Source organism: Branchiostoma floridae, chromosome 16, assembly GCF_000003815.2.
Source record: "Branchiostoma floridae strain S238N-H82 chromosome 16, Bfl_VNyyK, whole genome shotgun sequence".
NCBI lineage: Eukaryota > Metazoa > Chordata > Leptocardii > Amphioxiformes > Branchiostomatidae > Branchiostoma > Branchiostoma floridae.
This window is the reverse complement of record NC_049994.1, coordinates 11,100,762-11,106,250: the sequence shown is the minus strand read 5'-3', so window position 1 is coordinate 11,106,250 and position 5,489 is coordinate 11,100,762.

Here is a 5,489-nt window from a genome sequence, read left to right as displayed (position 1 = left end):
TCCTAAGTTCGCTCGGCACCAGTTGGCGGCGCGTATAGGAGATACCTTTTCACTGATACCAAGTTTGACCGACTAGAATACACTCTTAGCCATATTGCATCTAAGCACTACCCTAACCTTAACCCTAACCCTAACCCTAGCGGTTAGTGCTTAAGTCATATCTCGGGAAGTAAACACTTGATTTCTAAACGGTTTGCAGATTACAACACTGTACCAAAATACCTTTTCAATGATACCAAGTTTGACCGACTAGAATACACTCTTAGCCATATTGCATCTAAGCACTACCCTAAATCTAACCTTAACCCTAACCTTAATCCTAACGGTTAGTGCTTAAGTCATATCTCGGGAAGTAAACACCCGATTTCTAAACGGTTTGCATATTACAACTCTGTACCAAGATACCTTTTCAATGATACCAAGTTTGACCGACTAGAATACACTCTTAGCCATATTGCATCTAAGCACTACCCTAACCCTAACCTTAACCCTAACCCTAACCCTAGCGGTTAGTGCTTAAGTCATATCTCGGGAAGTAAACACTTGATTTCTAAACGGTTTGCAGATTACAACACTGTACCAAGATACCTTTTCAATGATACCAAGTTTGACCGACTAGAATACACTCTTAGCCATATTGCATCTAAGCACTACCCTAAATCTAACCTTAACCCTAACCCTAATCCTAGCGGTTAGTGCTTAAGTCATATCTCGGGAAGTAAACACCCGATTTCTAAACGGTTTGCAGATTACAACTCTGTACCAAGATACCTTTTCAATGATACCAAGTTTGACCGACTAGAATACACTCTTAGCCATATTGCATCTAAGCACTTCCCTAACCCTAACCTTAACCTTTATCCTAACCCTAGCGGTTAGTGCTTAAGTCATATCTCGGGAAGTAAACAAACGATTTCTAAACGGTTTGCAGATTACAACTCTGTACCCAGATACCTTTTCAATGATACCAAGTTTGACCGACTAGAATCCATACTTAGCCATATTGAATCTAAGCACTACCCTAACCCTAACCTTAACCCTAACCCTAACCCTAGCGGTTAGTGCTTAGGTCATATCTCGGGAAGTAAACACCCGATTTCTAAACGGTTTGCAGATTACAACTCTGTACCAAGATACATTTTCAATGATACCAAGTTTGACCTACTAGAATACACTCTTAGCCATATTGCATCTAAGCACTACCCTAACCCTAACCTTAACCCTAACCAAAACCCTAGCGGTTAGTGCTTAAGTCATATCTCGGGAAGTAAACACCCGATTTCTGAACTGTTTGCAGATTACAACTCTGTACCAAGATACCTTTTCAATGATACCAAGTTTGACGTGACCGACTAGAATCCACTCTTAGCCATATTGCATCTAAGCACTACCCTAACCCTAACCTTAACCCTAAATATCCACACCTAGCGGTTAATGTACTAAGCAGCAATCTCATGGAGAACACACCCGATATCTAAACGGTTTGCAGATTACAACTCTGTACCAAGATACCTTTTCAATGATACCAAGTTTGACCGACTAGAATACACTCTTAGCCATATTGCATCTAACCACTACCCTAACCCTAACCTTAACCCTACCCCTAAACCTAGCGGTTAGTGCTTAAGTCATATCTCGGGATGTAACCATCCGATTTCTAAACGGTTTGCAGATTACAACTCTGTACCAAGATACCTTTTCAATGATACCAAGTTTGACCGACTAGAATCCATACTTAGCCATATTGCATCTAAGCACTACCCTAACCCTAACCTTAACCCTAACCCTAACCCTAGCGGTTAGTGCTTAAGTCATATCTCGGGAAGTAAACACCCGATTTCTAAACGGTTTGCAGATTACAACTCTGTACCAAGATACCTTTTCAATGATACCAAGTTTGACCGACTAGAATCCACTCTTAGCCATATTGCATCTAAGCACTACCCTAACCCTAACCTTAACCCTAACCCTAACCCTAGCGGTTAGTGCTTAAGTCATATCTCGGGAAGTAAACACTCGATTTCAAAACGGTTTGCAGATTACAACTCTGTACCAAGATACCTTTTCAATGATACCAAGTTTGACCGACTAGAATACACTCTTAGCCATATTGCATCTAAGCACTACCCTAACCCTAACCTTAACCCTAACCAAAACCCTAGCGGTTAGTGCTTAAGTCATATCTCGGGAAGTAAGCACCCGATTTCTAAACGGTTTGCAGATTACAACTCTGTACCCAGATACCTTTTCAATGATACCAAGTTTGACCGACTAGAATCCACTCTTAGCCATATTGCATCTAAGCACTACCCTAACCCTAACCTTAACCCTACCCCTAAACCTAGCGGTTAGTGCTTAAGTCATATCTCGGAATGTAACCATCCGATTTCTAAACGGTTTGCAGATTACAACACTGTACCAAGATACCTTTTCAATGATACCAAGTTTGACCGACTAGAATACACTCTTGGCCATATTGCATCTAAGCACTACCCTAACCCTAACCTTAACCCTAACCCTAACCCTAGCGGTTAGTGCTTAAGTCATATCTCGGGAAGTAAACAAACGACTTCTAAACGGTTTGCAGATTACAATCTGTACCCAGATACCTTTTCAATGATACCAAGTTTAACCGACTAGAATACACTCTTAGCCATATTGCATCTAAGCACTACCCTAACCCTAACCTTAACCCTAACCCTAACCCTAGCGGTTAGTGCTTAAGTCATATCTCGGGAAGTAAACACCCGATTTCTAAACGGTTTGCAGATTACAACTCTGTACCAAGATACCTTTTCAATGATACCAAGTTTGACCGACTAGAATACACTCTTAGCCATATTGCATCTAAGCACTACCCTAACCTTAACCCTAACCCTAACCCTAGCGGTTAGTGCTTAAGTCATATCTCGGGAAGTAAACACTTGATTTCTAAACGGTTTGCAGATTACAACACTGTACCAAAATACCTTTTCAATGATACCAAGTTTGACCGACTAGAATACACTCTTAGCCATATTGCATCTAAGCACTACCCTAAATCTAACCTTAACCCTAACCCTAATCCTAACGGTTAGTGCTTAAGTCATATCTCGGGAAGTAAACACCCGATTTCTAAACGGTTTGCAGATTACAACTCTGTACCAAGATACCTTTTCAATGATACCAAGTTTGACCTACTAGAATACACTCTTAGCCATATTGCATCTAAGCACTACCCTAACCCTAACCTTAACCCTAACCCTAACCCTAGCGGTTAGTGCTTAAGTCATATCTCGGGAAGTAAACACTTGATTTCTAAACGGTTTGCAGATTACAACACTGTACCAAGATACCTTTTCAATGATACCAAGTTTGACCGACTAGAATACACTCTTAGCCATATTGCATCTAAGCACTACCCTAAATCTAACCTTAACCCTAACCCTAATCCTAGCGGTTAGTGCTTAAGTCATATCTCGGGAAGTAAACACCCGATTTCTAAACGGTTTGCAGATTACAACTCTGCACCAAGATACCTTTCCAATGATACCAAGTTTGACCGACTAGAATACACTCTTAGCCATATTGCATCTAAGCACTACCCTAACCCTAACCTTAACCCTAACCCTAACCCTAGCGGTTAGTGCTTAAGTCATATCTCGGGAAGTAAACACCCGATTTCAAAACGGTTTGCAGATTACAACTCTGTACCAAGATACCTTTTCAATGATACCAAGTTTGACCGACTAGAATCAACTCTTAGCCATATTGCATCTAAGCACTACCCTAACCCTAACCTTAACCCTAACCCTAACCCTAGCGAGTAGTGCTTAAGTCATATTTCGGGAAGTAAACAAACGATTTCTAAACGGTTTGCAGATTACAACTCTGTACCCAGATACCTTTTCAATGATACCAAGTTTGACCGACTAGAATCCACTCTTAGCCATATTGCATCTAAGCACTTCCCTAACCCTAACCTTAACCTTTATCCTAACCCTAGCGGTTAGTGCTTAAGTCATATCTCGGGATGTAACCACCCGATTTCTAAACGGTTTACAGATTACAACTCTGTACCAAGATACCTTTTCAATGATACCAAGTTTGACCGACTAGAATCCACTCTTAGCCATATTGCATCTAAGCACTACCTAACCCTAACCTTAACCCTAACCCTAACCCTAGCGGTTAGTGCTTAAGTCATATCTCGGAATGTAACCACCCGATTTCTAAACGGTTTGCAGATTACAACACTGTAACAAGATACCTTTTCAATGATACCAAGTTTGACCGACTAAAATACACTCGTAGACATATTGCATCTAAGCACTACCCTAACCCTAACCTTAACCCTAACCCTAACCCTAGCGGTTAGGTATAACTAATGCCTGTAAATAATCAGAAACACTTTTCTCTCTGTCACGCAAACGTGAGGAGTCTTCCCGCACATGATTTTACCAAACTCCATGAACTTGAGACCATTGCTCTAGAGGAGGGGTACGATGTCATTGCTCTCTCCGAGACATGGTGTGACTCCACCATCCCAGACGTAGATATGTACCTCCCCTCTTATCAAGTCCCCATGCGTCGAGATCGCAACCGCCATGGTGGCGGAGTTGCACTGTATATATCCAACTCTGTACCATGTAAAAGGAGGAGCGATCTAGAAAGTGATACGTCTGAAGCAATCTGGTGTGAGGTGGATATCGGTATGAAACTATTTGTTTGTTGTTGTTATAGACCGCCCGGCCAGAGTGCAGAGGAACGCTCCACATTCTTTGAGCACCTGCAACAATCAGTTGACGTAATTATTGACAGCGGCCCTTCTGACAAAACTACTATTGTCTTGCTTGGTGATTTGAATGCAAATTCTGACAATGCCGCTTCCACGATTGAAATGTTTACATCAGAAAACAACTTCGACCAGCTGATTTCAGAGCCCACTCGCATTACCGACACATCGTCATCCTTGCTCGATGTCCTCATTACAGATTCACCAAGTCTCTTTACGGAGTGTGGTACAAACCCGCCTTTGTCAAATTGTGACCACTCACTTGTATATGGCAAAATGTATCTTAAAATCCCCCGTGTTAAAACCTACAAACGTACTGTATACGAGTTTCAGAAGGCAGATTATGAAGGATTGAACTCTGAGCTCTTACTTATAGATTGGGGTTCCATTGTCTCGGAGAACATTCCGGACATAAACGCCTTAACCGAAACATTCATGACAACCCTTTCTACAACGATCGCGCGGTTTGTACCCAGCAAACAGGTCACAATCCGACCAAGAGACCAACCTTGGATGACGTGTGAAATCAGACAAATGCTAAGGAAGAAGAGACGAATGTACCGTAAATACAAGAAAACTAACAGGCCAGAGATATACAACACGTTCAAGCATATCCGTAATAGTTGTACAAAGTTAATCAGAAAGGCGAAGCACAACCACAGACTCGGCCTTTGTCTCGACCTGGCAAATCCATCCTCGAACCCAAAAAAGTGGT